The sequence below is a fragment of the Monodelphis domestica genome, chromosome 2, assembly GCF_027887165.1.
Source record: "Monodelphis domestica isolate mMonDom1 chromosome 2, mMonDom1.pri, whole genome shotgun sequence".
Lineage (NCBI taxonomy): Eukaryota > Metazoa > Chordata > Mammalia > Didelphimorphia > Didelphidae > Monodelphis > Monodelphis domestica.
Window position 1 is genome coordinate 9235168 of NC_077228.1, and position 20750 is coordinate 9255917.

General features: G+C 47.5%; 1 protein-coding gene across 1 annotated transcript in view; it reads left to right on the top strand.

Annotated features, from left to right (window-relative positions):
- The window catches only part of GNG12 (G protein subunit gamma 12), a 313983-nt gene that overhangs the window by 132923 nt on the left and 160310 nt on the right, over positions 1-20750 (top strand). Inside the window, exon 2 of the mRNA XM_056814962.1 lies at positions 8871-9365. The gene's annotated coding sequence lies outside the window, so the exon portion shown is untranslated. The remainder of the gene's footprint in view (positions 1-8870; positions 9366-20750) is intronic.

Sequence of the window (20750 nt, forward strand, 5' to 3'; positions counted from 1 at the left end):
AATAAGATGTAATTCAATAGGGATGAATTTAAAGGCTGACACTTGGGTTCAAAAATCAATTTAACAGGTAAAAGACGTGTGTCTAGACAGACAAGTTAGTCTGAAAGAGATCTGGGGTGCTGCCTGTCAGGAGCTCAGCATGCTTCGGCAGAGAGAGGGAAGAGGGAGAGCAGCTAGTGGTGCCGGGCTCAGCCTCGGTCACTGAATGTGAATCCTTCCTCCGATAGCTTCTAGTTTTGTGACCCTGTACAAGTCCCTTCGACTGGCTCGGCCTCAGTTTCCTCATCTGTAAAATGAGGACAAAAATAACGCCTGCCTCCCAGGGTAATGATGAGATACATCAAAGCCCTCCCTCTATAAATGTTAGCTATTATTATTCATTAGCATTTCAAGGTTGGCAAGGCAAATGGGCTATGGTGTACCATCCGAGAGAGGCAGAGATCACTCTCAATGGCCTCTGCCACGGTCGGCTTCTTTTGCAGCTGTGGACGCTGCCCAGCGGCTGGCAGTGCGCCAGCACCTACCTGGCACAGCCGCGGAAGAACACAACTGGCTTGCAGAGAACCAGGACCAACCCCAGCTCTCCTGCCTCCCCAACCTGGGACTCAGCAGTGGCGCTCGTCCTTCCCTCCTGCCCCACGTGAGGCACTTTCCGCCCATTGGCCGGATTTGGGAAGGAGCCCCTTCATTCCAGAATGACTCGGATCCCCTGACTTCCTTCCCTCTCGGTGACTCTCTTGGCCAAAAAAGGGAAGAAAAGAAGAAAATGGAGCCTTTGCCTTTGGCCCATTCGCCTCCTCAGCGAGCTGTGCGCATGAGGCCGGGGACAGGTCTTTGCCCTCCTTCTATCTTCCTAACTGATGCCATTCCCCGCCACAATGTCATAAACCGGTGTTTATGCTGCCGTGGCATCTCTCTTCTAGCCGGCAGTGACCCTTGTTCCCAAGCCTAGAGACAATCCAGACAAGTCACTCTGTTGCTGGTTTCTTAGGCTGCAGGAAGCCTCAATTCCTTGATAAGCCTCGACAGGTGAATCAGCAAGATCAGCCATGGGAAAAGATCATGGAACCCCCCGGCCTAACCCCTCCATTTGACACAGAGAGAAAACAGAGTGACTTAGCAGAGAGGACACACTTACTCCCTGCAGGAACTGCCTGGCATGGGGAAGACCAGAGTTCAAATCCCACCTCAGACTCATTAGCTGTGTGACTAACCTTGGACAAATCCCTTGACCTCTCTCAGACTCAGTTTCCTTCTCTGGAAAGTGAGGCCAATAATAGCACCTGCCTCATCGAGTAGCAAAGAAGATACAAATATTAAAGTGATCCACAAATGTTGTAACATCAAAGGAGGTAATTGTGTAAAGTGCTTTGCAATCCTTAAAGTGATGGCCAAGTGTTAGCTGTTAGCTGTTAACAAGTAGCCCTCCCTGCCAAATCACTTAAGAACTGATGACCTCAGTTTCCCCTTTTGAAAATGAGGAAATTGGACTAAATCACCTATGAAATGAAATCTGCAATCCTCTGAGAACACGGCTTGTAAACAAATCGAACTGGCTTTCAGATGCAGGTCCTCCAGCTCAACTCTCCAGGCTTCCCCCCCACCTCTATTGTAATACCCTGAAATCCCACTCCAAGCTGCCTTGTTACCATGGATTTCTCTGGACTAGACTTCCTTTCATTCCATGCTAGAGACAAGTACAAGATATTTCTTTGGCTGATATTAATAGCAATAATAATTCCTTTCCAAGTGTATATGTCATTTATCCCTTCCACTCCTCCCCTCCATCTTCCTGTAAAGCAGAGATGGGTTGAGTATTTTAAATGACACTAATCTCTCCCAGAAAGTCATCTGCCCATTAATTGAAATGTTGCTTGTGTTCAGCAGATGCCTGGCTCTAATTTGATTTCATGGTACCTTTCCAAAAGTCACTGTCAACCGCAGGGAACCTTAGCCAGACACCCGTCATCTCCTCTCACTCAGTGAAAGATTGATCCGTCAGGGACTGCTTTTTCTTTTTTCTCCCACTCTTTCTTCCTTCCGCCCCCAGCACTCTCCAGTGTTCCAGGGCAGACGGGGCACCCTTGGCTCTGGCCACCCTGCCACGGACTGCTCCGCTCACTGGCCTGATGCTCCTTCTGCGATGGTGCCAGGCGACCTGCGACCACGGCGTCTCAGACTCTCGATCCCAGTGCCGGGGGCGAGAAGACTCTCTCTGGGTGTGTGGAAGGAGCTCCAGGGGGGAGACCAACAACCCTGGCTGGTTTCTCGCTCCTGGCCAAGTCACTTGACTAAAAGGAGATGAATGATCTGCCCCTTCCTCACCTGGCCGGGAAAGGGCTCTGCAAACTCTGAAACCCTTTGCAAGTCCCTTGTCGTTAACGCGGGTGCAGTAAACGTTTGGGAAGAATAACTCACCTGGAGGTTGCGTGTCCCAATTTATAGAGCCCAGAAATATCATGCCAGACACACACGTGATTGTGTCCTGATCTGTAAACTGTAATGCACCACCTACAGGCGAATTAGTCTCCGTCAGTGTTTCTTGAACTCATCAAAATGGACTCTATGTTGTATGGACACACATAAACACTCACTGGCAACCTCACAATAACCCTGGGAGCCCGCTCTCCTCATTGAGGCAGAGGAAAGACATTTCAGGGTTGGAAGGAGCCTCGGAGGGCATGGAACACGAATCCCTCTTCCATTGCCTCAAGAATTCCCCCTCTTCTGCTCTGGGCTACTCATTGGGGGGACATTTTCCCTTGCGATTCGCCTCAGTCTGCTTCTTTATAGCTCTGGTACGTTGTTCCTAGTTCTGGCATCTGGGAAGTGAGCAGGAGCGCTTGAAGCTGGCTCTCGGGCTCCCCAGAAAGCTTCTCCCAGTTCAGTATGGCTTCCCCAGGCACGGTTAGGTTACTTTGAATGTGACGTGCCTGTTTTCTCTGTAGGGTACAGAATGTAGCCTCCATGAGGGCAGGGACTGTTCCACGTCTGCCTTTTCGTTTGTCTGTTTGCTGTTACAAGCGTTTATTTCTCTCTCGGTCTCTCTCTTCGTCTGTCTGTCTGTCTGTTTCTCTGTCTGTCTCTCTGCCTCTCTCTTCTAGAACACCTTTAAATTTAAAAAAAGTGAGCGCGGCCCAACCACAGCCACAAGCCGCCGCCTTGGCCGTGTCCAGTAGATCTGTGTCATTGTGCATTTGACGTCCATGCGTGTCCTCTTCGTTCCCTCAACTCCAGGCTCCCCGCTCCAAAGCTGTTTGTCTCCATGTCTAACTTGTTCCCTGGGTCTGCCCGCTTTCATGAAGACCTTCCCAGGCAGTTTCCTAGGAAACTGTCCATTTTGTCACTTCTTCTGGCATAATCGTATCCCTGGAGCACAGTTTCATGGTCCCCCACTTTGCTTTCGGCTGGGAGCTGGCGTAGACATTGGGGGCTCCTTGGGGCTCCCTTCCTTCCTTCTTTGCTTGGCCAAAGGGTTTGGACAGTTGAGTGAGTAACTTTCTGGGTATCATCCCGAATTGCTTTCCGGAATAGCTGGACCAATTCACGGGCCACCAGCGGTGCACTGGGGTGCGTTTCCCCGAAGTTCCTCAAACATCGGCATTTTCCTTTGGTTTTAGTTTGAGCAGTTTGCTGGCTGTCCGGGGCCTTCTGCAGGCTGCTTGAATTGGCTTTTGAGAGCTGATGGGTAGATTTTCTGTGTGAAATCAGTGAATTCAGCAAATCCTACAAATCAAGGCTGGATTGTTTTGTGGGTTGACATACAAGCGACTGAGAAAATATTAGTAATGCAGATTGAACTTAAGAGTGTGTCATGTGGGCATTTTCCCCCGGGAGAAGGTTGTTAAATATTTACCTACATGTAGCCCTACAATTTAGCATAATTCCTGGTACAGTCAGCTCTTAATAAGTATTTGTTGAGTAATTAATTGATTGAGTAAGCACGCCCAGTTGCTTCAGAAAATCTTCCCAGGACATGATCTCAAAGCCCTTCTGTCTCCTGGTTACCTTCCTCTGAATACTCTCCAACTTGTCAATATTATTCTTTAAATGAAGCACCCCAAAGTGAGCCAGTCCATCCTCCAGAGGCCTTCTGACCTCAGCCACACACAGAGAAGGTCAGAGCCTTGTTCTTACTGACCATGAAGCTCCGGGGCTCCATTTCCATGTTCATGGAGTCAGAAATCCCTTTATCTGGTCTTAATCTTGGCCATTTTCCATTTCTCTGCCTTACCTTACACTTCTAGAGCCGTTCTCCAGCCTCCCCCTGAGCTCTAGGTACTCCCCCACATCCTTTCCTAGGCCTCACGGACTCCTACGCTTCCTTTCTCTCTCCATCTTGGCCCTTTAGAGAACCAGCTTTCCCTAGACATTCCTCTGCTCTCCAGTGCCTGGTCCTTTCATAGCCAACCAACCCTGAAAAGCCTCAGCTTTGGATTCCTCCCACTCTCCCTCCCTGGCCTGGGTTCCTATTCACGTACTACCACTCCCAGCCCAAGAGTCATCCGGGGCTCCTCACTTTGTCTTTCCTTCTCCACCACCACCACCACCATCACCACCACCACCACCGCCATATCCAAAGTGTTGCCCAGGCCTGGTGATTCCACTTCTGCAACATGTCTTCCCTCCTCTGGCATGGCCCCTGTCTCCACGCAGGTCTTCATCACCTCCAAGCTGGACTGTTGCCCTCATCTCCAGGTGGATCATCATCTCGGGGCTCTCCCCACTCCAATCCTTCCTCCATTCATCTACCAAAGCGTGGCCCAATCACATCATCCCTTCTCAACAAACTACAATGGCTAATGAGTCACCCAGATGCCCTTCCTTTCCAGGTTTTCCCCACCTCTCTGACCACTTCTTCTCTGTATCCTTTGTTAGTTCTCCATCCAGGCTGTGTCTCCTGAACTCAAAGACTGTCTTCTTCTCTTCTCTTCTCTTCTCTTCTCTTCTCTTCTCTTCTCTTCTCTTCTCTTCTCTTCTCTTCTCTTCTCTTCTCTTCTCTTCTCTTCTCTTCACTTCTCTCCTCCCCTCTTCTCTCTTCTCTTCTCCTCTCCTCTCTTCTCTTCTCTTCTCTTCTCTTCTCTTCTCTTCTCTTCTCTTCTCTTCTCTTCTCTTCTCTTCTCTTCTCTTCTCTTCTCTTCTCTTCTCTTCTCTTCTCTTCTCTTCTCCACTGTTTTACTTGGTGGTCTCTCTGTCTGTCTCTCTGTCTCTCTGTCTCTGACTCTCTCTGGCCTCTCATTCAATCTGTCGCTGAGTCCTGCCAATTCTATAGTCTAACTTCATGATGTTTCTTGTATATGCCGCCTTTGCTCCTACAATGCTGCCTGGCCCAGCTCTTGTCACTTCATCCTGCTGCCGGATCCCTCTGCCTTGGATCTTGTGGATCCCACTCAAACCCCAAACCTGCTCAACCATCAAAGGGCTTCCCAAGTTGCAACTCCAACCACGTCATTCTCCTGCTCTATGACCTCCACCATCTGCCTGTGGCTTCCAGGAGCCATAATACGATCCTCTGGGGGGGCAGTGAGGTAGCTCAGTGGATTGAGAGCCAGACCTAGAAATGGGAGGTCCTGGGTTCAAATATGACCTCAGACACTTCCCAGCTGTGTGACCCTGGGCAAGTCCCTTAACCCTCTTCTGCTTTGGAAATGATACTTAGTGTAGATTCTTAGTCTAGACAGAAGCTGAGGGGTTTGAATAATAATAATAGTAATAATTAATAATGATGGTCCTCTGCTTGGCTTGTCACACCTTCCCTAACGTGCCCCTTCCTTCTATACACCCTCTATACACCCCAGGATCCAGCTTCATTGGCCTCCTTGATTTCTTCTCAAACAAGCCGCCCGCTGCTGCTGCTGCTGTGTATTCTCTGGCTTGTCTCCTCCCATCTGACCTCTGCTTCTTGCCTTCCTGGCTTCCTTCAGGCCTCAGCTAGAACCCTTTCCTGGTGGTCCCGAATGCCAGCGCCTTCCCTCGGGGATTCTGTCCAATGTCTCCATCCGTCCTGTATGTGTCTGGTTGGGACCTGGCTGTTGGTGTGTTGTCTTGTCACGCTGTGAGTTCCTTAAGGGAAGGGACTGCCTTTTGCTTTGTCTTGTGTGCCCGGCACTCGGCACGGTGCTTGGCACATAGTAGGTGTTTACCGATGGCTGACTGACTTGGCTTGACCAGCACAAGGGTCAGCAGGATGGCCACCTCTTTCCTCCTGCAGCATATGCGTCTCCTCTTGGAGCCCGAGACCACCACAGGACCACCATTGTGGCTCCTGCCAACAGTGAGCTGGCACTGCTGCACTAAAGCCCCCAGAAAAGCCTTAGCTGAACGGCTGCTGTCTCGGGATGCCTCCCCCATGCAGGATTTGCAAGGCTGATTTTCTGGATCCGGGTACCAAAGTCTCAAGTTCTCTTGGCCCATTAAATTTGGCCTCATGGAACCCGGAATCCACGGTCTGTGCTTCCCAATCGGCCGCCCTGCAGATCTAAGCCCGTTTCCAGCTTTGGGGAGAGCCAGGGATGGCTTTGAGGACAGACCTCCAAGGCCTGCCTCCAGGCTGGGAATGGGACACTTGGGTATCTTTGGCCCAGTCTGGCAACTTTGCAATCTTCAAAACGGAGATATGTTTGGAGCACGAAAAATAATCCCCAATTCTGACAGGCCAGGAATCATCTTTGGGTAGCTGGGTGTCTACGGACATGATTTGGGGGGACTGGCAGCCCCAGAAGGGGCCGTGCTGGCAGCCTGGAATGAGAATCCAAGGAACCAGCCCTTCCCCCTAGGACAGGGTCAACCCTAAAGCCCCCAGACTCAGAATCCATCAGTTCCAAAGACAATACACAAATCCCCATAATGTCATAATCGATTTGCCTCATCCCTCGAGGCCTGCCCTGATGGCTCTCCTGCTCCTGTCCCCCGGAGGAGGGGAGCTACTGGACCCAGTTGGACTAAATCCTGAACGTAGAGCCTTCCAAGTGCTTTCACATACATTTATCCTCATTTAGACCCCAGAAGCGGGCACTATTATTGTCATTTCTAGAGGCAGCTAGTTGACATTATTATGCCTAGAATTGGAAAAATCTAAGTTCAAATTCAGCTTCAGATACTTACTAGCTACTGTAGGACCCAGGGCAAGTCACTTGCCACTGTCTGCCTCAGCTTCCTCACCTGTAAAAATGGAGCTAATAATAGCACTATGCCAGGGTCAGATGAGATAATATTTGTAAAGCCCCAGACACAGGACTTGGCACAGAGTAGGTTTGTTTTTTTTCCCTCCTATTTGACAGAGAGGGAAACCGAGGCTCACAGACCTCACACAACTACCCAATATCACCCACGCAGTAAGTAGAAGGGCTAGTTTTTGAACCCAGGTCTTTTACCTGGAAGTTCCAGACTCCTTACACTATGGTGCACTAAGTCCCAGTCCTTTAGGATCATTGATTGGTTTTACCTTTCTAAGGCTCAGTTTTCTCATCTGTAAATGCAGTGGGGGTGGGGAACATCATCCTGTAGTGGTTAGAAAGCCAGCCTCAAGCCCAGGAGGACCTGAGTTCAATTTCTGCTTATATCTATCAACTATATGACATGGGGCACGTAGGACTCCCAGGCAGTTCTCCAAGACTGTAAATTGCGGGGAAAGCAAAGACCTTCATCAGTAGAGGAGGAGTTCTTGACCCAGATGAAATCACAAGCACATTGATGGGGGATATCACTGGCTCTGAAGACTGCTGAGATTCTCTTCTAGGGCTGGTCATATGGTTCTCTTTGCCCATTGAAGGCCATATTGTTTGTTTTTAAAATTGTTTTTATTTAATTATTTAATAATAATAATTTCATTGAGGCCATACTGTTGTTTTTAAACCCTTACTTTCCATCTTAGAATCAATACTGTGTGTTGTTGTTCCAAGGCAGAAGCAAGGTAAAGGGCTAGGCGGCTTGCCCCTCGACTGCGCTTTCAGTGGAGCCACCAGCATTCCCATTCAACAAACGCAGCTTGATTCAGCCCCAGGTCTTCCACTTGTGATTGTACAACCTCAACAAATCACCTCCCACCTCTGGGCCTTCATCCCCCCTTATAAAATAGCAGTGCTGGACCAGAGGGACCCTAAGGTCCCTCTACCTTGAGAGCTCTCCTTCTATGAACCTACTTCAATAAGCATTTTGTGGGCCTCCTGCATGCTGGGGATACCCGGTAAGCTAGCATGTCACAGAGGTGTGCATACCTTCCAACGAGCCAGCGCCTAACCCATCTATAGCTACGCATCCCCCATGCCCACCATGGAAGAGCTTGGAGAACCTGCTTCCAGAAAATCATGATGACTCATAGGCAACGTAGCCCGTTCCTGGACTGGAACAATACACAAACATTCTTTAGTGAGTTCCAATATGGTAGCCAAATAATGAAAATACAGACTACTCATTGGTGATTGGGCAAAAAAGTGGGAAGCATTCAAAAGGCACTAGTCAGAGGGCAGTGAGGTGGCTCCATGGATAGAGTCAGGTCTAGAGATGGAAGGTCCTGGCTACAAATAGAGTCTCAGACACTTCCTAACCATATGACCCTGGGAAAGTCACTTAGTTCCCAATGCTTGGCTCTTACCTTTCTCCTACGTTGGAACCAATACACAGAATTGATGCTGAGACAGTAGATGAGGGCTTTAAAATAAAATTTAATTTAAAAAAAATGTTTTAAAGGCATTAGTCAGCTCCTACACCTTGTTTGGTTCTGTCTTTTCTTGATGCTGTTTTGATGGGAGAGAAAGAGAATCTACTCACAGGACAGACCTAATGCCCTCCCCATCCTAGGTCAACATGGGCCCTTGAACAGAGAGAGGCCTCACATCTTTGACTCTCTGCATTTGTTCTTTCTGTTTTAGAGCAATGGTGATCGATGGCGATGACGATGGCGATGGCGATGGCAATGGTGATGGTGATGGCGATGGAGATGGAGATGGAGATGGTGATGGTGATGGCGATGGCGATGGTGATGATGATGGTGATGACAATGGCGATGGCGATGGCGATGGTGATGGTGATGGCGACAGAGATGGAGATGGAGATGGAGATGGTGATGGTGATGATGGAAGTGATGGCGATGATGATGGCGATGAAGATGGTGATGGTGATGATGGAGGAGATGGCAATGATGATGGCGATGGTGATGGCGATGGCAATGGCAATGGTGATGGTGATGGATAACTTTGCAGTCATTAAAAAGTCAGGAGAACAAGTCATCACAGCCCAGGAGCTGGCATTCCTAATGGGATTTTAAAGGAGCTACATGCTGTGGAGCGAGGTCTAAGCCCCCTGCATGGCCCAGCATGGCAGGAGCCAAAGGGCAGACTCATCCAGCCCTCAGACATGGGACAGCGGTAAGTCCATCTGGTGGCGTGACTGCAGTATAGAAACTGTAAAATCTAAGCATGTTTGTGGAAAGAGGAGACATGGTGGCAGCCATCAGGCGTGTTGATGCTGAGCAGCCCTGAGAAGGAGGGAGCTCATGGCAGGTGTGGGTGTCCCCAGCAGCAGGGGCAGAGAGAGGCTGGGCCCCCTCTATGGCCCCAGGGGGTGGGGAATGGCAGAGTCCCAGGACGGAGGGCCAGAGGGGTGCCCAGAGGTGGGTGCCTCGAGGCACGGCCCTGCTCGCTCTACCCTAGGTGAGGATGTCCTTAGTGGCAGCTTCCTGGAGCCGGCCCCTCTCGCCCCCGTGCCCCAGTGGCTTGTTGTGGCTGTGGTTTTGTTCTCATCTGTGTCTGAGAGAAGGCTCGAGCTCTGTAAAAGCCACGGTGCAGACTGGCATGACTGAACAGGGTCAGCAGAGACCTCCGTGCGGGCCTGGCCTCTGCTGCTCACTAACCAAGGGCCCCCCCTTTCCCTTCCCTCCTCTCCGGGCCTGTTTCAGCCCCAGTAAAATGAGGGAGTCGGGCTGGCTGGTCTCCAAGGTCCCTGCCAGCGCTGACATCCTCTGATTTGGTAATTGAGCTCCTCTGGAAATGAGCAGAGAAGAAACCCAAAAGGTCAATTATCCAGAAGGCAGACGGTGATTGTGCATGCTCCTCACAATGAGCCCTGGGCCTTGGCTTGACGTGATGGGGGGAAGGTGCTTCCGGGCCCGGGGGCTAATCAAGGATGACTGAAGTTGAGTTAAATAGAAAGTCGGGGATGTCTCGGGGCGCCTTTGGTGCTCTCCCTGGTGGAGGCCGAGGGGAAGGGGCTTCAGGCCCTGCGAGGCTGGGGAGGTGGGACGGACTTCTCCCAGAATGCTTTGGAAGCCCGGCGCCCTGGAGAGATGGGGAAGGGCCTGTGTGGTTTGGTAGGAAAGTGTCTGGAGTCTGAGGCGTGGATGTGGGTCCTGGGGGGGCACCGGCTGCTCGGGCAGTCTAGACAAGCCTCTTCCCTGATCCCCGGCGCCGTCCTCTGATTTTCCAGGGGGCTCTGGCAGGCTGACCTCGCCCCTGGAATGCCCCCTCGTCCCCCTTTAAGTCTGCGCCCGGGGGGTGACTCTCGGGGAGCTGGCCCGGGAGAACGCCAGCTCGTTCTGCTTTATTTCCGTCTGTGGCTCCCCACAGCACATGAGAGGCGCCTGGCGAAAATGGTTTTCTTTTGTTTTCAGTTGAGGGTTTGGATGGGGTCGGATCCCGGGGATCACCGAGGCCCCTTCTGAGAATCCACATGTGTCCAGTCCCCCAAGCCGGAGAGAGCCCCCTGGACAGAGGGCCCGGCCTGAGCCGAGAGCTGGCTCAGTGGACAGAGGGCCCGGCCTGAGGTCAGGAAGGTGAGTCTTCCTGAGCCTGGCCTCAGACACATCTTAGCGGAGTGGCCCTGGGCAAGTCACTTCATCTGGTTGGCCTCCGTTTCCTCATCTGTAAAATGAGCCGGAGAAGGAAATACCAAACCCCTCCCGCGTCTGTCCCAAGAAAACCCAGAGTCAGACCCAACTGGAATGACCGACCCCAGCAGCACAGCAGCAGGAGAGAGAGCTGGACCCGCAGCCGACCTTTGCTGGGGAGCCCTCTGCCCCCACCCCCTCCTCCAGCAGGCCCATCAGTCAGCGTGCCAGCCCCGAGGTGCTGCGGAGTCCTGGAACGGCCGAGACAAATTCATTTATCCCAGACAGATTCATTTGCGTTCCTCGCCGAGCCTGCCGAGGCAGCGGAGGGGACGGACGCAGATTAGGAGGCTGCCTGCCTTCCCCAGACGAGCCCCAAATGTGGCCCTACTACGCGCCTGGCACGAGGGCTCTGACGGACAAACTGGGCACTTTGTCTGGGATCCAAGTCAACAGGGAGACCCGGGAGCTCCCGGGGCAGGCAGTGACGCGGCCAGACCGGGCTTCCGGAAGAAAGCTTTGGCTGCTGCGGGGTGACAAACGAGGGAGCCCGGCGTGCGGAAGACCTGGGGGAAGGCGGCTGAAGGGGTCCAGGCAAGAGGGACAGGACGAGGGCCTGAGTCAGGGTGATGGATGGGGAGGAGAGAGAGGGGGAAGGAAGCAGGCTGAGGAGGAGCTAAGGATGAAGGGAGAGGGAAACTGAGGCTGGGAGCCTGGCCAGGGACGGTTCAGGGAAAAGACACCGAGTTCTGCTTTGACTCTGTGTTCAATGCCTTTGGGAAATCAAGGTGTAGACATCCCAGCAGGCAGCTGGAAATAGAGAGCAGAGAAGGCTGCCCTGCAGACACGGGAATCTTTTAACTTGGAAATAATCCTCAAATCCAGGGGAAAGTATGAGATCGCCAAATCTGGGCATAGAATCAAGAAGACTTGAGTTCGAATTTGACCTTAAACACTAGCTAGGGGACTACTGGCTTCCTCAGTTTCCTCATCTATAAAATGGGACTAATACCAGCACCCCCTTCCCAGGGTTATCATAACCAAATGTGATAATAATTTTAAACCACTTCACACAGTGCCTGGCACCTAGTAACCCCTCTCTAGAATTTGGTGGTGATGGGTAGAGGAGAGACCCCTGGGGTACACTGGAGACTCCCAGGTCGTGAGCCTGCACAGTAGATTGGGAAGAATGGGCTGGGCAATGAGGAAACAAATCACGGAATTGGAGAGCTGAAAGGCTGGGAGCCCAGATCCAGCCCTCTCTCTGCGCCCTGGGAATGCGCTTTTCCACCTTTAAGGTCTCCTCCAAGGCTGAACTCGTGGATTCTTCAAGCAGACAAGGAGCCCCCTGGACAGAAGGCGTTCAGACTTCGCTCCACGGCGGCCGATGACGGCGGGGATCCCTTTTGGACCCCTCGAGGCCGCCTCAACATTTGGCTCAGCGAATCCCGAAACGGCTTCAGGGATGTTTTTAGAACTTTCCCTAGCGAAATGCTGACACATTTCTTCTAAACAGGCCTTTCAATCCCTCCGTTAAGTGGAAGCACAGACATGGTTAAGTTGCTTAATGAGGCCTTGCACATGATGTATCGTGTTTATTTCGGGACAATCACGCCATTGTTATCACGTAAATAGCATTACTCAATTTTATTAAGAAAAAGTCTTCGGAGGATTCTATTTTTCTAGAACGGTTTTATATTAAGCTTTGCAAACCATCCAAGGCCAAAACTCTAACACTGAGAACATTCGACAGAGCCAGGCTAAAATAAGAAAAAGATTAACTGGGCTCTAAAATGAGATGTACATAAAACCATTTATCAACTTCATTCTTTTGGAGAGAGGGTGACACAGGAGATGAAAAACGCATCCAAAGTTTCCCATTACCATAACATTTTTATGGGGACATTTATTATGCAGGAAGATAAAAAAGAACCATTTGATGCTGCATGTAAAACAGGGAGACGATTTGCCTCAGTTGCTGCTGGCCCTGAATGGAGGGATCGCGTGGATGGATGTGGAGGAAGGTGGGGATCACACAGACCCAAGGCTCCTGCCCTAGCAAGTGTCTCCTTCTGCAGGGCTGACGGTTTAAGTTCTCTCCTCTTCCCCCAATGACTCAGCCAGGCGGGCATCTGACTGCCACCGTCCCCACTTGGAAGATGGCGGCCCAACCTGGGCTTGGACATGTGGCTTGTCCAAGGTCATGAAGTTAAGAAGTATCAGAGACACAAACTGAACTTGGGGCTCCTGACACAGGAAGCCGAGAGTATTACAGCTCAATTAGGCAATCCATGTTAGCCCGACGACCTTGAGTCCCGCTCCACCCCCATTCTGCCCCCCCAAAACACAAACCACTATATTTTCTTTTAAATAATGGGTATTTTCTGTTTCTTGCATCCCTAGAGTATCCCTCCCTCTCCCCCACTCAGAGAGCCATCCCACCTGACAAATAGTCATCTTTAGGGAGAAAAAAAAATCAACACACATGAAGGATCCATTAAAAAATTCTGAAAATATGCACTGTGTGTAACCCCTGTGGACCTCCGCCTCCATGAAAGAGGGGCTGGAGGGGTCCTGTCACATCTCTTCATTTGAGTCCTGCTTGGTCCTGATACTTTCGTTACATCTCCTTTGGATTGCTTGGTGTGGGATTATTCTTTTCATTGGCATTCTTGGGCTTCCTCCATAGCTTGTTTTCTTGGTTCTGCAGACTTCACTCTGAATCAGCTCCTAGAGGTCTTTCCAGGCTTCTCTGCACTCATCACACACATCATTTCTTACAGCGCAGGAATCCATTGCATTCATGTATCGCAGTTTGTTTGGCCATTCCCTAATCGATGGGCATTTCCAGCTCCTTGTGATCCTAAGAAGTCTTACGGAAACATGTTGGAGTGCAAGGAGGCTTTTTTGTCTCCTTTTCAATGACTTCCTTAGAGGATAAGCCCAGACACGGACATCGGTTCGATGGGGATGCGCGTGTTAGTCCCTTTCTTGGCATAATTCCAAATTGCTTTCCAAAATGGTCTCACCATTTCAGAGATCCATCACACACTGTATGTCGGGTGCCTCTTCTTCCCCAGCCCCTCCAACATCGATCGTCGCCCATTTGGGTCATGTATTCCATTTGTCACCTTGTGAGGTGAAATCTCAAGACCGTCTTAGTTTGCATTTCTCTCACTGGCAATCGGGCTCATTGTTTGAACCTTGTGTGAGCTGTTTGGTCTTATTCTTTGCCTATTTATCTATTGAAGAATAACTAGTGTGCATATATATGTGTATATGTAAGTATATATACACATGTGGATAATATTCTTGAAATATTTTATTCTATTAATATATTACATGCCTGAACATGTATGTATACTTATGCATATATACATATATGAACTATGAGTTAGATGTCCTATAGAATTACTTTATTATAGTAATATGTTGCATGTCTGCACACATGTCTATACTTATATACATATATGAACTATGAATTATACATCCTATAGAATTACTTTATTATAGTAATATATTGCATGTCTGCACACATGTGTATACTTATATACATATATGAACTATGAATTATATGTCCTATAGAATTACTTTATTATAGTAATATGTTGCATTCTGCACACATGTCTATACTTATATACATATGAACTATGAATTATACATCCTATAGAGTTACTTTATTATAGTAATATATTGCATGTCTGCACACGTGTGTATACTTATATACACATATGAACTATGAATTATATGTCCTATAGAATGAATTTATTATTGTAATATAGTGCATGCCAACACACATATGAGTGTATACTTAAACACTTATATACATAGGAGTTATATTGAATTATATAGCTTATATATTATATTATATATCCTATATAATTAATTTATTATATTAAGGTATACTATATATCTATACATGTATGTATAGATAGCATACATACTTAGACATACATATAGTATTTACACGTGCATGTGTATGTGTATATGTGTGTGTCTTGGCTACCCAACTCTTATCAGAGAAATATGATGTAAAGATTTCTTCCTCATTCACCACTTCCCTCCTTATCCTGGATTGCTTCATTTTATCTGTACAAAAGCGTTTCAGTCTCAAGAAATCAAACTGATCTCTTGGATCTTGTGTAATTGCCGTATCTCTTGTTTGCTTAAGAAAACATCTCCTCCTCCTGGCCACCCGCCGCTTTGAGAGGAATAGAGTCGGTCTCTCTTCTTCTCCTTTTATCGCGTGATCTTGAATATGAGGGTTGTGGATCCATTTTGAATGTATTGTGGAATCCAGGCTATTGGTCTAAGCCTGGTTTCCATGTGGCGCCTTCCAGGACCCCCAGCAGGTTTGCTCAAACAGGGCGGTTTTCCCTGGCGGTTTCTGTTTTCTACTCTGTCGCACAGAGGGCTGTTTCTAAATCTCCCTCATCTGCTCCATTCCTCTGATCTCTCTCCTGTTACGAACATCGTGTTGTTGGAGGTCTGACATGCCGTTCCCCATTTATCGCTCCTTTTCATCGTTTCCCCTGATATTCTAGAAGCTTCAGGTTATTCGGGTTATTTGCAACAGACTCAGCTGGAGTTTGGCCCATTTGATTAAAGGATGATCCCAGAATCCTCCTCCCAAGTGTCACCCAGGTGTGGAGGTGGCTTTGGGCTCCCGAAGCCTCTATTCGCAAACGAAACCTAGCTGGGCCCCCGGAGCAGGGGAATCTTCACATCTGCAATTTCTGCTGCTGAGCTCATTTCCCAGGGAGGCTCGTGGCCAAGAAGACTGGACAATGGAGAGCTGGGGCTGTGCTGGGCACCCAGAAACTCACAGCCTTCATCCCTGCCCGGGTGACTAGTTCACGGAATGAGGGAAGACATCCTAATGATGGACAGATGGGTGGTGAAAGTAAAACATGAAGGATGCTTTAAGAGATTAACTTCATCATAAACATGGCAGAACATGCTATGAAAAGAGCTGACTCACTGCAGGCCTGGTAAGAAACAGCCTCAGGCTTGCTAAGCATTCTGGGTATTGTAGTCCACTCTTTCAAAGGTTAAACTGGCTGGGGAGACTGCATGGTGGGAGATTTAAAGGAGCCTGAGCAACTCATTGATCTGTGTCTGTTTTGTTTTCTACAAAATGAAGATATGATAATAGCACCCACCCCATCTCTATCTCCCAGAAAATGTACCGTACCACTGGGTTCTTTTTTTTTTATTTTAAAATAAATCTTTGTTGATATTTTCTGCTTCTTACATCCCCATAGGTTCTCCTCCTATCTCCTTCCCAGAAAGCCATCCCATACAACAAATAGCATTTTTTAAGGGAGAAAAAAAGAGTCAGCACATCTGATGTGCCCCCACCCTGGCCTATTATGAAAGTTAGATGATATCATTTTGTTTTAATGCTTTTTGAGCTTTACAATGATAGCACTTTAAATTCAGTTTGTCTCTCCTGTCCATCACCTTTTCTCCAGTCAGTTCAGGCCATCATCACCTCCCACCCTCCCAGCTCCTAAGGGGCTCCCTGCCTTCTCCAATCCATCTTTCCCCACAGCTGCCACATGGATATTCCTTAAGCCCAAATCTGACCAGATCCCTCTAGTAACTAAGAAGTTTTCTTTCTCCGTGACTCCCTCTTGCCTCTAAGATAAAACACAAAGGCTTCTGTTTGGTATTTTAATCCTCTCATGATCCTGCTTCATTTTCTCTCTCCAGGCCGATTATGCATGTTTTCTTTATTTCCTTCTTGTACCAGTCTTCCTATTCCCGGTACCGTGTCGTGATATCACTTTTCTCTGTCCCTTTGTGAGCCTGGAAGGCTCTCTGCCTTCACCTTTCCCTCTTGGAATCCGTAGCTCTCAATTCAAAGGCCTCCTACTCCAAGAGGCCTTTTCTGCTGCCCCCACTTGCTGGTCCTCCCCACAGCTCAGAATGCCTCTGCATTCTTGTTTACTTGTTAGATTCACTTATCTGGGGACATGTTTCTCCCCCCATGGAACACAATTCCTAGAGTACAGGAAACTGTTTCATTCTTATCTGTCTTGGCCTAGAACCTGGTGTAACATACCCATGAAAAGAGCTGATTCATTGCAGGATAAAGTAGGAAGCAGCCAAAGGCCAGCTAAGAATTCTGGGTGTTGTAGTCCACACCATGAAATAAGCTCATTGTCAAAGTAACTGGTGAGGCTGCATGGTGAGAGATTTAAAAGCAGCTGAGAGGACAGAATGAGAGGAGCCCCAGCAAGAAGAGATATATCTCTATGCTGATGATCTGTACATCCACCTCCCCTGCCCCAGCCACTCTGCTAACCTCCAATCTCATATCTCCAGCTGCTTTTCAGACATCTCAAATTGATGGTCCAACAGACATCTTAAACTCCTTATCTTTTCCCCTAAGCCTTACCCACCTCCTACCTTTCCTTTACTGTCAATGGAGCCACTTTTCTCTTAGTTCCATACCCTTGAAATTTAGGAATAATCCTATATTTTTCACTATTTCTAACTCCTGGTCCATATTTAACCTATTATCCTGGCCTATCAGTTTCACCTCTTCAACATCTCTTGTAAATTTCACTTATACAAAAGCTCTCCTTGATTTCACCAATTGATCCTCTCTTGTCTATTTCACCTCTGAACCAGCCCTTGTCTGTTTCACCTCTTCATTTCACCTCTCCAACATCTCTTGTCTATTTCACCTCTGTAGCAGTCCTTGTCTGTTTCACTTCTGCAGTATCTCTCATAGATTTAATTTCTGTAGCCCTCGTTTGACATCTTTTGTCAGTTTCACCTCCGCAACAATCTCTCCTTGATTTCACCTTTGCAGCATCTCTGTAGACCTCTTCTTTCCTGGACATTTCTACCATCTTAGTACAAGCTCTCATTACTTCGTGCTGGGACTTTTGCAATAGCCTATCAGTTTGCCTCAAGTCTCACCTCATTCCATCTCCTGACTCTATGAATCTTTACTGACTCTTTCCCATCTCCTCTCTGCTCATCTCTTCCCCCTGGATTTCTTCAAATCCTACAGGAAGCCTTTCCCAACCCTTCCTAATTGTGATGTCTTATCTCTGTTGCCTATCTCCAATTTATCCTATCTATATTTTGTTTGTATTTAGTTGTTTATATGTCCTCTCTCCTATTAGACTATAAGTTTCTTGAAGGGAGGGACTTTCTTGTGCTTTATTTTTTATCCCCAGTGCTTAGCACAGTACCTGGTATGTAAAAGCTTAATAAATATTTCTTGACTGAATGACTGTGAAGAGGGGAGAGGTCACGGGGGCTGAGTGGCAGAGACATGAGAATCAATTGATGATTTGAAATGTGGAGTCGAAATGATAAAATAAGCCTAGAAGGCTAGTCATAGGGATATACTCTATTATGGGAATCAAAAATAATTCATGTTCAACTTGGTGAGTAATTATTCCCCTAAAATTTGAGTAGAAAATAGGCTAAAGATATTCTTCCTTCTTTTTCTTCTCATTGCTCCTTACTCTGCCTGGTAGCAACTGACACCCGTTTCTGATTGATTTCTTTGCCATCCTTTAATCTTATTCTATTTGTGTTTGATTCTTCTCCCCATAAAACCAAATATTCAAACCTGAAATGTTGTGAATGGTTTTTGATGTTAGTAAAGCACAAAGGGCTCCACGGAAAGAAGAATGGCCATCAGAATCCACACAGAGTTAGGGTAGAATCCAGTCTCTAGCTAGTAGTTTCAGAAAATATCTTTTTAAAAAGGGGGCTCAAGCAACATAATTTTGGTAATAATCAAGTCTGAGAATCTACATTTTTATACACTTCCCTGACCAGCAGAGAATTGAATCTTTGTGCATGTTGGGCTATCTCCTCAATTAAAAATCAAGGGGAATAGGGAATCTTGGGATGTTCTCCATCCAAAGAGAGAGTTTAGTTGATAGAAAGTCCTGCCTTCAAGCAGGTCCTAATGGGCAAAGCTAGGAATGGTATGACTAGGTTCTATTCTCTCTTTTGGGGGTGAAGAAGAGGATAAGGATCATGCTGTGAACCAGCCTCCTTTGCTGTCCCTGGTGACGCCTCAGAGTTATAATGGTACTTGGCACATAGTTAAATTGAAGTCTTTAGTTCATCACACTGGCTGTTTGTCAACTTACCTGTTCTGCTCTCTGATTTTTCCCCATTAAACTATAAACACCCTGAATGAAGATATTCATTTTTGTATCCCCAGAAATTCCCTAGTTCCTGGTACCCTCCAAAGCACTTGATAAATGCATGTTAATTGACTGATTGATCCATTATTTATGTGCTGTGTCAGGTTAAGGATACAACTTAGAAATTCTTCAAATTAAACTGGACCAAAAATGAAGGGCTTTGCAGTGAGTAAACTTGTGGCCCGTGTCAAGCTGAATTTGCTCGTTATGTAAACAAGATCTGAATAAAGTCATGCAGGAACAAGCAGCTATCAAATGAACAATGGAGTTTCCAAGGTCCATTCCTTCAGGAAGATCAGGAATCATAGACATAGAAACTCTGTGCTGGAAAACCCCCTCAGAATCCAGTAATCTCACTGCCTCAGGAAGTAACTTGCACCCAGAAATACAAAATTATCATTTAAGATCAAAGGGGAAGTTAAGGCTGAGCCAGGTGTAGACGCAAGGTCTAGCAAACTCTCTATCTGTTAGGAAAAATTTCCCAACTACTGGCTCTCTCCATGGGTGGAATCTTCTGCCTCAGGAGAGAATGAGTTCTCCCTTTTCAGAGGTCCTCAAGTAAAGCCTGAATAGCAACCACTTGCCAGCCATGTGGGTACCTGGTTGGACCAGATGGACGCTGGGGTCCCTCCAGACTTTACATTCTGGGCTCCTTCTCCCTAAATACAACCTTGAATAAAATGGGACCTGCATAAATGTAAAGAGGAACCCAAACTGTGTTATGTGTATTAATGTTGTTTTGTTTATTAGATGGTAATATATTCATCCATCAAAAGCTCCTTCATCTTCTTACTCCACTCCTCAGAACTCCTTTATAATTTCACCAGTCCTCTCCTCCTTGACTTGCCTTTAAGAGAAAGGTGGCCCTTCTCCTTGCCAAGAACCAGCCCTTCTGGTTTTTAATATAAATTTTATTGACATTTTTTTATTTTTACATTTCTCATATTTTCCAGAAGATGTAATCTCTCCCAGGAAGCCATCCTTTATAATAAAAAAGAGGAAGGAAGAAAAAAGCTTTGCAAAACTAAGCAACATATGAAAAAAAGGCTATAATAAGTAGCGTTCTAGAACCAGGGTCTCTTGCCTTGCCAGAGAATTTGAGGGAGGTGAGGTGAGGAGGAGGTGCCTCCTGCTATCTCATCTTATAGACAATAACAGTCATTATAACTTCCTGGCGCTCCATCTTCATCATGTGGTTTTTCTTTCCATTTATATCATCATCATGTTGTAGAATGTTTACCTGATTCTGCTTATGGCCCATTGCATCAGTCCATAGAAGTATTCCCATATATTCCTGCAGTCATTGTAGTAATCATTTTCTACAACACAATAATCCACCATTGCATTCAGAGACCACAATCCATTGGCCCTTTCTCCAGTCTTCTTCTTCTTGGTTTCTCCTTCTTTACTATTAGCACCAAAGGTGCTGCTGCTCTAACTGGGGTCCAACCCTCTGTTTGCACCCTTGGCTCATTTCCCTCCTGTCTCCTCTGGGATCTGGTTCCCTCCATCTTGCCCTCTCTTGCTCATTCTCCCCTTTATGTGTGCCTACAGATACGGCCGGTCCTTCTCATGCTTAAAAGAATTTTCACTTGACCTTGATATCTAGTGTTCCTCCCAAACTCTCATCCTCTTTCTTTGCTCCCTTTGACTAGGTAACTCCAAGAAAGTCCATCTCCTGGCTGTTTCTAGTTTCTTGCCAGTGATTGCACTTTCCAACCCCTGGCAAATGGGCTGAGGGA